Source organism: Panthera onca, chromosome B3 (genome assembly GCF_046562875.1).
Source record: "Panthera onca isolate mPanOnc1 chromosome B3, mPanOnc1 haplotype 2, whole genome shotgun sequence".
NCBI lineage: Eukaryota > Metazoa > Chordata > Mammalia > Carnivora > Felidae > Panthera > Panthera onca.
This window is the reverse complement of record NC_138344.1, coordinates 109513831-109526680: the sequence shown is the minus strand read 5'-3', so window position 1 is coordinate 109526680 and position 12850 is coordinate 109513831. Positions and strand designations below refer to the sequence as shown.

At 43.8% G+C, this 12850-nt stretch overlaps 1 protein-coding gene across 9 annotated transcripts in view; it reads right to left on the bottom strand.

Annotated features, from left to right (window-relative positions):
- SYNE2 (spectrin repeat containing nuclear envelope protein 2) overlaps window positions 1–12850 on the bottom strand; it is a 339154-nt gene that overhangs the window by 325852 nt on the left and 452 nt on the right. The gene's annotated exons all lie outside the window — the stretch shown is intronic.

Sequence of the window (12850 nt, the reverse complement as noted above, 5' to 3'; positions counted from 1 at the left end):
ATCACGACCTGAGCCAAAGTTGGACACTTAACTGACTGAGCCGCCCAGATGCCCCTAACGAAATCGTTTTTTAAACAAAACTTAGCCAATTTCTACGGTATGACCCATTAATGGCTGTATCACACAGAAGTAGCCAAACCTGAAGATCTCAGCTGTAATACAATCGTCTTTTCCTCAAGGTACCCCAACTTGTACCGCAAAGCCAGAGCAGGAGGAAACAGGTGGTCTGTCTGCATGGGTTAACTCTGCACACACACCTCCCCCGACCCCAAACATGAATGAAGTGTCCTGCAGCCTGAGCTCTAACGAAATTGAGCTCTAGTGTCAATGAAAAGACTGTGCGTGGCACATGGACTAAGGTGAGTGGATTTTTGTTAAGATGTATTGTTCATCCGTAAATGTTAAGTACCTTTTCCTTTCTTTTCTTTTTTAAGAAATTTTTAATGTTTATTTATTTATTTATTTATTTATTTATTTTTTTTTTTTTTTGAGAGAGAGAGAGAGAGAGAGAGAGCGAGCGAGCACGGGGAGGAGGGACAAAGAGAGAAGGGGACAGAGAATCCAAACCGGGCTCCAGGCTCCGAGCTGTCAGCACAGAGCCCTACGAGGGGCTCCAGCTGGTGAACCGCGAGATCATGACCTGAGCCAAAGTCAGACCTTAACCAGACTGAGCCACGCAGATGCCCCAATACCTTTTCAAAAAAAGCAACAGAATTGCTAAAATGAATAGTGAGAATTTTTAATTTAAATACACTAAAAATCTGCCTAGAGATCTACAAACTTTCTTCTGATACCTCCCTCCCCCAAAACATGCCTTTCAAATTAGAGGTTCCCCTTCAAGCAAAATATTTCAATTTTGGCAGTATGTGGGTTTGTATTCTTTCTTACTCTTCTGGAACATTATCTATAAGTATCATGTATATATTGCTATCATGATAATGAAGGTTTATAAAATATTCAGATAGAATGTACTCACTAATGGGGTGCCTGGGTGGCTCAGTCAGTTAAGCGTCGACTCTTGAATTCGGCTCAGTTCATGATCCCAGAGTCGTGAGGTCGAGCCCAGTGTCAGGCTCTGAGCTAAGAGTGCAGCCTGTTCAAGACTCTCTCTCTCTCTCTCTCTCTCTCTCTCTCTCTCAAATTAAAACAAAGAATGTATTCACTGATATAGCCAGTATATTTATTTTTAGTGAATTTTGATAGGAATCTATGTACACGTCTCCACACAACTGTTCTGTTTTACCTTTTGTGTAAGTGAACTCCAGATAAACTGGATCTATAATTTAATGTGTAACCATGAAATGCCTATTTGTGATTCAGTTTCATATTTATCTCTAGCATCTTAACAGCTCAAATAATTTAAAATCTAATTACTTACGGATGAAATAATATATGTGGAATTTACTTCAAAATAATCCAGCATGGGGGGGGGGGGTAGGTGAAGGTACATACAGGTAGGACCACATTGGCAGGATTTAATAATTACTGATATTGAGTAATATTGACACAGGAGTTCATCTCACGATGATCTCTGCTTGTGAATATACGTGAAAATTTTCGTAATAACGTTTTCTTAAAATCCAGTTAACGGGGCACCTGGGTGGTTCAGTCAGTATAGCACCTGACTCTTGATTTCCACTCAGGTTCACAATCTCACAGTTTGTGGGTTCGAGCTCCACGCTGACAGCACAGAGCCTGCTTGGGATTGTCCCTCTGACCCTCCCTCCCACGTGCTCTCTGTCTCTCTCTTTCTCAAAATAAACATTTTCAAACTAAATAAATAAAAATAAAATCCAATTTACTACTGCTCCAGTGTCAGACATAACATCACAATTTTGAGTTTCTGTTTTACCCACATAGCAATTAATGTTTTACATGACACTTCATCAGTGCCAACACTCCTTTTATTTTTTTTTTTCAACGTTAATTTATTTTTGAGAGACAGAGCATGAGCACCAACAGGGGAGAGGCAGAGAGGGAGACACGCAACCCGAAGCAGGCTCCAGGCTCCGAGATGTCAGCACACAGCCCGACGCGGGGCTCGAACTCACGAATCGTGAGGTCATGACCTGAGCTGAAGTCAGACGCTTAGCTGACTGAGCCACCCGGGTGCCCCTACCCAACGCTGTGAGGCGTTGGGGCTCCTGGGTGGCTCAGCTGAGTGTCTGACTCTTGGTTTCTGCTCGGGTCATGATCTTGCAGTTTTGTGGGTTTGAACCCCGCACCGGGCTGCGGAGCCTGCTTGGGACTCTCTCTCCCTCTCGTTCTGCCCCTCCCCGATTCACGTTGTCTCTTCCTCTCTCAAATACACTATTATGAAAGAAAGAAACAAACACACAAACGGTGGGGCAATAAATGCCTTGGACATCCCTGGCTACAAAACCCTCAGATGTGGCTTAGCCTTGGAAACCGTCAACTCACATTGGTGAACATGACACTACGTAGGAAAGCAATGGTGCCCACTGGGAAATACGTGGAGACACATACAACCCCGTATACCCAAAGCACTTCACAATGGCTCCTAATCTAAATGATATGGGAGAAAACCCTTAATTAGCAGTGAGCTAACTTTAGTAAGGAAGGACTTGGTATTTTATGGACTGATATTCTGCGGCACAACTGCTGTTCTTTGTAGGCTGGCTGTCATCTGTAAGGAGCCAAAGACGTGAGGAAACATAATGAGGAATCATTGACACCAATACCATACTTCATAATGAATAATGGGTACAAGAGGGGAAACCGAGTAATAAAAACACACATTGGAACTAAGGCGATGCACTTCATAAATTGTTAGAGCATAAGGGGTTGGGGGTGGGGGGGTGGGGAAGGACAATGGAGTAAATATCACATTTCTAAATCATACTCCTAGAATTTTGGAGCTGTGAAAAAAATCTCAGAGATCATCTAATCCTCTATGCCAGTGGTTCACAAACTTGAGAGCGTACGTCAGAATCACTTGGATGGCTTGTTAAACAAAGACTGCCGCCGCCCCCGCCCCCATCCCCGCCCCCTCAAGGTTTCCGATTCGGTAGAATCGATGCTGCTGGTCCCCAGAACACAATCAGGCAAGCACTGTGTTAAGCTCACTCCCATTGCCCTGTTCGTGTCTCCTTTGCAGGGATCACCAGTTACCACACTGGATTCAATGCTCCTCTGCGTGTGGGCCTTGCCCCTATTGGACAATTGCCTTTCTAAGAGCAAGGGACATCAATTTTCAGAAATGTTCCAGAGCCCAGATTCAATAAATATTTACAAGATAAATTAACTTGTTGAGTGAATGGAGTTTTCCCACTCATTTAGAGTCAAGTGTTTGCCAGTGTGTTAATATTCAGAATAGGGACACATTTGCATACCCGGATAGACAGAAGCTACTCACTGACGACAAACAGCAAACACTGGCGATACTCAAAGCAAGACCAAAAGTCAGCTGGAACCAGCGCCAACAAGTAGATGGCAAATTCTAGAGAGATCCAAGAACTGCATCTCGGACTAGAGTTTTCTTTTTTTCTTTTTAGTTTATGTATTTACTTTGAGAGGAGGGGCGGGGGAGCAGAGAGAGGAAGAAAGAGAGAATCCTAAGCAGGCTCCATGCTGCCAGCACAGGGCTCAATCTCAGGAACTGAGAGGTCATGACCTAAGCCAAAATCAAGAGTCAGGTGCTTAACTGACTGAGCCACCCAGGCGTCCCTCAGACTGGAGTTTTCAATCCAATATGGACTCTGACAAGCAGAAACTTGAGGTTCACTTTTGTCAAACGTGTTACTTTGACCTGAGGAGCTATAACCGAGTACTTTTCATCTCACACGCCATCCAAAGAAAGGAATGCTTCCAAACTCATGTTTTGAAGTTTCTCAGAGCCTGGAAAATATCAGCACAGGTGGACTGATTCCTTTTCCCCATCCACCTTCTTCCTCCTGATGTTGCCCAGAGGAAAGAAAAGAAGCACAACACGCTCTGCAGTGCCTGTCTGGAGAGTTCTCCAAGTCCGGGTGTTCTGAATGTTGTAATACCCTCCAGTTTCCTGAAGTATCTTTGCATCATAGCAATGATCTGTTCCATGGCAAGTCAGCAGATTTAGTGTAAGAAAACGAACTATGCTGGGGCGTCTAAGCAATTCAGTCGGTTAAGCGCTGACTTCGGCTAAGGTCATGATCTCACGGTTCACAAGTTTGAGCCCCACAGCTTCAGAGCTGCCGACAGCTCAGAGCCTGAAGCCTGTTTCAGATTCTATGTTTCCGTCTCTCTCTGCCCCTCCCCTGCTCACGTTCTGTCTCTCTCTCTCTCTCTCTCTCTCTCAAAAATAAATAAACATTAAAAAATAATTTTTTTAAATTTTTAATGTTTATTTTTGAGACAGAGAGAGACAGAGCATGAGCAGGGGAGAGGCAAAGAGAGAGGGAGACATAGAATCCGAAGCAGGCTCCAAGCTGTGAGCACAGAGCCCAATGTGGGGCTTGAACCCACACACTGTGAGATCATGACCTGAGCTGAAGTCAGACGCTTAACCGACTGAGCCACCCAGGCGCCCCTAAAAAAAAAATGTTTAAAGAAAATGAACTATGTTCTGATTTCTGAATTTCACTACTTCTTTAAATATATGACAATAACACAAAGGTCAAGAGGAGAGTAATGGAAATATACTATTACAAACAGGGTTTTTCATCCATACACGAGATGGGATTATAACACTTGAAGGTAAACTGTGTAAGTTAAAGGTGTATACTATAAACCCTAAAGCAGCCACTAAAGTAACAAAATAGAGAATGATAGCTAATAAGCCAAAAAAGGATATCTTTACTATATATAAAAATTTTCTATCCTTTACTATATACAAAAATAGTAAAAAAAAAAAAAAAAAAAAATATATATATATATATATATATATAGATATAGATTATGTGTATATATATATATATATATATAATCAATAAATCCAAAGACCAAAAAGGAGAAAAAAGGAACAAAGAACAGATGAAAAAAGCAGAAAACATATAGGAAGGTTCTAGATTTAAACCTAACCATATTCATAATCACTTAAAATATAAATGGTCTAAACAACCCAATTAACAGACAGAGTTCATCACACTGGATAAAAAAGCAACACTCTTCAAGGCAGTGAAGCATAACTCTCCACTCTTTAAGCATGAGCTGCACATAGTGACTCCCTTACCAAAAAGTACGTACAGAAGGGGGAGAAAAAAAGTAACTTTACAGGGGAGAACCCTGACAAACAGTACCTCAGCCAGGTGATCAAGGTTAACCTGAATAGGGATAAGTCCTGTTGATATTCTTCTGACATGGTACAATCAGAATATACACTCTGTTCAAGTGCACATGAGACATTTACGTAAAGAAATTATATTCTGGGCTATAAAATAATTCTCCATAAACGTAAAAGGATTTGAGCCACACAAAGTACGGCTCTTTGACAACAATGGAATTGAATTAGAAATAAGTAGCGGAAAGATCTCTGGAAAATCCACAAATATTTGGAAACCAAGCAATATACTGCTGGGTAACTCAGGGTCTGAGAACATAACAACAACAACAACAACAACAACAACAACAAAGTTTTCAAGTATTTTGAACCGAATAAAAATAGAATCACACCGTATCGAAAGTTGTGAGATGTCACTAAAACAGTACCCGGGAGGAAATTTATAGCACTAAACATCTATACAGCAAAAGAAAAACAGTCACAAAATCAGTGACCTAAAGAAACTAGAATAAGAAGAGCAAATTACACCCAAAGGAAGCAAAAGAAAGGAAATAATAAGGATCAGTATGAAAAGTCAATTAAATAGAAAACAGAAAAACAAGAGAATATCAATAAAACCAATAGCTGGTCATCGAAAAGGTCAATTAAAGTGACAGACTTCTAAACCTTGGTGCTACTGAGGTTTTGTCGCAATGGTTTTTTGTTTAGAGGATCTCTCCTGTTCACTGTAGGTTCCTGAACAGCATCCCTGGTCTTGACCCACTAGATGCCAACAGCAAATGCCGCCCACCCCCCAACCCCTAACACACACAAGACATCGCCGCCATACATTACCTGTCTCTAGAAATCGCCAAGGGTTCCCAGCAGCAGTAGGGTAAACTGCAACCCACACTTCCCTCTGTAAACAAATATTAACTCAAAGTAAACTGACCTAAATGTAAAATGAAAAGTTTATAGGTTTACATTCTTTGATAGAGCTTTCCTAAGAGTTTTATAACTCTTAGAAAAAAATCTTTGTCACCTTGAGTTAGGCAAAAATTTCTCAAGGTACCATATCAAAAGTACAATTCATAAAAGAATAAATTGATAAATTGGACTTCATTACAATTTAAAATTTCTGATCTTCAAAGATACTGTTAAGAGAACATAAGACGAGGAATAGACTGAAAGTAACTATTGCAAATAATGTATCTGATAAAGAACTTGTTTCTAGAAAATATAAAGAATCCGTGGGGGGACACCGGGGTGGCTCAGTTGGTTAAGCATCTGGCTTCAGCCCAGATCTGATCTCCAGGTTCATGAGTTCAAGCCCTACATCAGGTTCTCCGCTGTCAGCATGGAGCCTGTGTCAGATCCTTTGTCACCCTCTCTCTCTCTCAAAAATAATTTGTAAAAAATTAAAAAAAAAAAAAGTGGGGCTCCTGAGCAGCTCGGTTGGTTAAGTTTCTGACTTCCACTCAGGTCATAATCTCATGGTTTGGTTCGTGAGTTCAAGCCCTGCATTGGGCTCTGTGCTAACAGCTCAGAGCCTGGAGCCTACTTCGGATCCTGTGTCTTCCTCTTTCTCTCTGCCCCTCCCCTGCCCTGCTTGTGTGCACACTCTCTCTCTCTTTCTTAAAAATAAGTAAGTATATGCTAGGAATTTACCCAAGGGATACAGGAGTACTGATGCATAGGGGCACGTGTACCCCAATGTTTACAGCAGCACTCTCAACAATAGCCAAATTATGGAAGGAGCCTAAATGTCCATCAACTGATGAATGGATAAAGAAATTGTGGTTTCTATACACAATGGAGTACTACAGGGCAATGAGAAAGAACGAAATATGGCCCTTTGTAGCAACGTGGATGGAACTGGAGAGTGTGATGCTAAGTGAAATAAGCCATACAGAGAAAGACAGATACCATATGGTTTCACTCTTATGTGGATCCTGAGAAACTTAACAGAAACCCATGGGGGAGGAGAAGGAAAAAAAAAAAAAAAAAGAGGTTAGAGTGGGAGAGAGCCAAAGCATAAGAGACTCTTAAAAACGGAGAACAGGGGCGCCTGGGTGGCGCAGTCGGTTAAGCGTCCGACTTCAGCCAGGTCACGATCTCGCGGTCTGTGAGTTCGAGCCCCGCTCAGGCTCTGGGCTGATAGCTCGGAGCCTGGAGCCTGTTTCCGATTCTGTGTCTCCCTCTCTCTCTGCCCCTCCCCCGTTCATGCTCTGTCTCTCTCTGTCCCAAAAATAAATAAAAAAAAAAAAAAAAAAAAAAAAAAAACGTTGAAAAAAAAAAAAACGGAGAACAAACTGAAGGTTGATGGGGGGTGGGAGGGAGGGGAGGGTGGGTGATGGGTATTGAGGAGGGCACCTTTTGGGATGAGCACTGGGTGTTGTATGGAAACCAATGTGACAATAAATTTCATATATTGAAGAAAAAAATAAGTATATATGTGTATGCGTATATAAAGAATTCTCAAAACTCAATAAGGAAACAACCAACCCAATAAAAAAAAATGGACAAAAAATATACACAGAAACCTCAATAATGAAGATATATGGGTGGGAAATAAGCATATGATTAGTCATCAGGGAAATGCAAATTTAAACCACACTGAGAATACCACTACATCTCTAGTAGAAGTCTATGAAAAGCCTGACCATACCAAGTGTTGGCAAGGATGCAGAAGTCTCGCACGCAACTTTGGGAATGCACAATGGTATAACCACTCCAAAACATATATCCACCATGTGATCCAGCCATTCCACTCCTAAACACTTACCCTGGGGAAATAAAAGCAGATGCCTACACAAGACTGTATAATGTTCACAGTAGCTTTCTTTTTAATAGTCAAAAACTGGAAAAAAAAAAAAAAAAAAAAGCCAAATGCCAATCAATGGGTATACGGACGAAAGAACCGGGGTATATCCATACAGTGGAATACCATTCAGCAACAAAAAGGAATGACTCATTGATACACGCAATGTGGAGGAATCTCAAAATAATCATGCTAAGTGAAAGAAGCCAGACAAAAAAGAGACCCTGCTATATGATCCCATTTACACAAAATTCTAAAAATACCAACTAATCCATAGAGTCAGAAAGCTATCTTTGGCTGTCTGGGGTAGGAGAATGCAGGTGTAGGGAGGGGCTGAAAGGAGAGATGGTTTCACAAGTCCACACAGAAGTTAAAAACATGGCGAATTTCACACTCTAAACGTGTGGCTTACCATGTGTCAATTATACTCACCAGAGCCAGTGTAAGAATTATCACACTAGGGGTGCCTGAGTGGCTCAGTCAGCTAAGCATCCGGCTGTCAGTTTCGGCTCAGGTCATGATCTCACGGTTTCGTGAGTTCGAGCCCCGCGTCAGGCTCTGCGCTCACAGTGCGGAGCCCGCTTGGGATTCTCTCTCTCCCCCTATCTCTACCCTTCCCCCACTCACACTGTCTCTGTCTCTCTCAAAATAAATAAATAAACTTAAACTAAAAAAAAAAAAAAAAGAATTATCACACTAAACCACAAAGTGCAGACAGTGTAAGATAACCATCAAAAAAGAGCATAACCTGCAATTCAGTGAAGAATTACAGGCTTTAAACCTAAGGGATTCTACACTATTCCAGACCCACTCCTTTACTTGGTAAAAGTAGGAAAGGGGGGCATATGACACAGGTCATTGGTCGATGTGAAAGCAAGGATAAAAAGTGAACGCACAGTGAAACCCTGAACAACAGGCTGTCGCATTTAACATTAACGTGATTTCTTAATTAAGATGTAGCCAATGGGAAATAGTTCTTAATAAGAAAAAAAAGGAAAAAAAGGAAAAATGCTTTAGGGTTTCCGGTTTGGCCTGTTCCACGCCGGGGAAGAACCAGGTGCCTTCCTCCCACCACAGTCCCGAAGAACGCATCTTTTCCAGCACTGTCAGGTGTATGTTGCCACGGCTTGTCCATCGAGACAGGGACTCTGTCTTTTGATGTTGGCACTATGGTCAAATGTAAGTGTTTTGAGGTCAGAGAGCCTGGTTTCCTATCCTAGGCTCTGCCATTCACCTACCAGGTAACCTCAGAAAGTTACCTGATGCCCAGTTTTAGAACCTATAAACCGGGGCTCATAGGCTATATGAGGATTCAATGGGAATTTATCCACACCTTGGCCTACAAGAAGGCCCTGCTCGATCCTTCGATTAAGTGATTGTCTTCACTTAGTCCCTTCCCACCAGCTGACAGTGTTCAGGCCCAACCAGCTTCTCCCAGTTCCAACAAATCCACACGCTGCCCAGCTCACTCCTGACTCAATGCTATTTCCACTGCTGATCTTCTTCCAAGTCTCTAACCTCCCCACCATCTCCCGCCCCAACAACATGGCCGGCTCCTTCTCATCAAAGACACAGCTTAACTGTCAGCTGCACAGAGAAGCCATCTCACCAGGAGCCCCTGGTCTCGGTCTCAGCATCCCATGGTCTCCTTCCTTCTATTCAACGTTCACTCAACAAATAGTTCTCAAGGCCCTACCGCACGCCAGGCACCGTTCCAGGGTCTGAGGCTACAACAGTGGCCACGACAGCATGGATGGAGTGCAGTCCAGTGGGGGAAGACGGACCATTCACAAGTGAGAAAAAAACAGAGAGTATGTTAGTTCCACCGTCATAAGGGCCACGGAGAGCTCTGCGCTGTCAGCTCGGGGCCTGGAGCCTGCTTCGGATTCTGGGCGTCTCTCTCCATCTCTGCCCCTCCCCTGCTCACATTCTGTCTCTCTCCCTCAAAACTTAAAAAAAAATAAATAAGTGCCATGGAGAAAAATAAATTGTGAACAGGGGAAAGGGAACGGGGGTTGCAAGAGGGGCTGTGATTTTAAATCTGGGGTTTTGCCAAGGCTCACTGAGAACACAATTTTTTTTTTAAGTTTCTTGATTTTGAGAGAGAGAGAGCGCATGCATGGGAGGGGCAGAGAGAGAGAGAGAGAGAGAGAGAGAGAGAGAGAGAGAGAGAGAGACTCTCAAGCAGGCCCCGTGCTGTCAGCGCAGAGCCCTGACGTGAGCCCACGTGTCATGAACTGTGAGATCATGTCCTGAGCTGAAATCAAGAGTTGGCCGCTCAACCCACTGAGCCACCCAGGTGCCCTTCTGAAAACACAATAATGAGGAAAGAAGTGAAGGCGGTCAGGGAGGGAGCCAGACAGAAATGAGGGCTGGGCCGGGGGCATTCCAGGCAGAGGCAACAGCAAGTCCAAAGGTAACCTCAAACAGCAAGGAAACTGGTTTGGCTGCAGAAGTATGAACAAGAAGAAGTACAGCAAAAAGGTGTAGGACTGGGGAAGGAGGAGGACCAGACGTGGGTAAGCTCTGGGCCCACAGTCAGGTCTGCCTTTCACTCGGGGATGGGAAACCACTGAAGGGCTTTCAACAGGGAAGTGTGCGATCTGATGGACATTTTAAAATCTGCAATTAGTTTGCTAATGTCTTTCACGTTCTGAGGATCTTCCCCAGATATTCCCCGCTGCTGGCGGGAACCACAGCAGTCCCCGTGCTGTTGTTAACTCCGGCACCTACCACAATACATTGTAGGCACTCAATAAATATGTATTAGACGAATGAGGTAATCTATGCAAAGCATTTACTGGTACAGAATAAGCGCTCCATAAATGGTAACTATTTTTGTTTGGAACTCCAGATTTCAGCACAGTGGCCGACATATGGTAAAAGCTTATTTGAGTAAATGAATAATTTCGTGAAGTTATTAAAAATCTATATTAAAAACATATGATGAGTAATGACAAATTAATTAGTTGCTTTTCACCCTGTTCCTTACTTATCAAGGCCTGGCTGATTCTATTTTTGAGCTTTAAATTGTTAAGCTACCATAGGGGCGCCTGGGTGGCTCAGTGGGTTAAGCATCTGACTTCGGCTCAGGTCATGATCTCATGGTCTGTGGGTTCAAGGCCCGGGTCAGGCTCTGTGCTAACAGATCAGAGCCTGAAGCCTGCTTTGGATTCTGGGCCCCCTCTCTCTCTGCCCCTCCCCCACTCATACTCTGTCTCTTTCTCAAAAATAAACATTAAAAAATTAATAAACTGTTAAACTACTGAGGGCACTACCTAGAATAATCCCATTGTGACTCAGTTCTCAAAACATACTGCAGTATCCTGCAAACACAATTAGCACCAATGCACTGAAATGCCTTTAAAATTTCTAATTGGGTGAACTTACTCACATGATCTTTTTTTTTTTTTAGTAATCTTAATGTACGAGGTTAAGCTGACCCAAACTGGTTTGATTTTCATTTTTACTGAATTCAAATAAGGCTCAGTTAACTGAAACAGGTGAACAAAGAACTAAGAATTTCCACTTTTTATTTATTTTGACATCTCCAGAGTCTTTATCGCCAAAAAAAAAAAAAAAAAAAAAACAAAACTTAATGAGGATTACACCTGCTCCCTTCTCCCTCGTGGTGCTTTGGGGCAGGGGGCCATAATGGCGGGGCTAAGACCGTTTAGTAATTATCTCGGGAAAAGCCTTTGGAAGTCTCGACAGTTTTCCAGAAATAAAACTAAAGAAGGAGTCATGCATTCACGTACAAAAACACGCCAAATATTCCATCTCATAAAAGGTGAACACCCTCTCCTGGCGATATTTACAAGGTCTCAATGGCAGGGACCCAGAGCGGCAAAGGGCCAGGTAATGGTTCAGATGTTTAATTGTAACCCCCAACCCTAAACGCGGCCGAACTCATCCTAGCACAACCATATAATATCTGCAAGGAGGACTTCGGAGCTATGGAAACTTTCAAAACAGCAGATGAAAGTTGCTTGAAATCAAACGAACTTCTAAAAAGAAAAAGATGCAGAAGTATAGAGCGGCTACAAAGAAGCCTCTCGGTTTGGCTCTGACTTGCTGGTGCTTGTACACAATCGTGCCTGCTAGCATCCAGCTCAGACGCTCCCTTCCATTAGGGGAGGGGAAAATAATAACTTTCGGAAATAACACGCGTCCACAAAGGCAAATGTTACACGGGACTTCTCAAGCTCCATCTAATAAGGTGGCTCACGTAGTTTCGAGCAGCACCGATTCCACACAACTCTCCCCGCCCCCTGCTTTTTTTTTTTTTTTTTTTTTTTAACATTAGGAAAATAACCTAAGGAGGAAAAGGTGCTACCGTCAGACCCTCAAGGCAATTTCAGACAACAAAGACCCCAAGCAATCAAAATGGAATTATAATCCGAGCAGTCCGAGCGGCCCCTGGCGCGGGGGCGCTTGGCTGCCGCGCCCGCCGCGGCTCCTGGAGCGCAGGGGCCGGCGGGTCCCCGCGCCCTCTCCAGCCCGGGTGCGCCCCGGCCCGCGGGTTCTCGGGGACTCGGGGCGAGCCTCGCGCCGCCCACGATTTGGCAATCTGTGAGCCGCTGCTCTCCACGTTCTATCTCACGCGGGGTTCAAAATCTTTCCCGCCCAGGCTTGACGCGAGGAAAGAAAACAATCAGCGGATCCCGAGCGCTGGGGCCTGGGCCGGGAGGGGGCGGCAGGGGGGATCAGGGCCGAGCCCCCAGCGCAGCCCCTTTCTGAGCCGGGCGGACAGGCGGGCTGGGGCCCGGAGGTGACACAAAGAAGCCGGAGAGACAAACGCCACCCGCTGGCGCTCGCTCCAATCCCCGGAG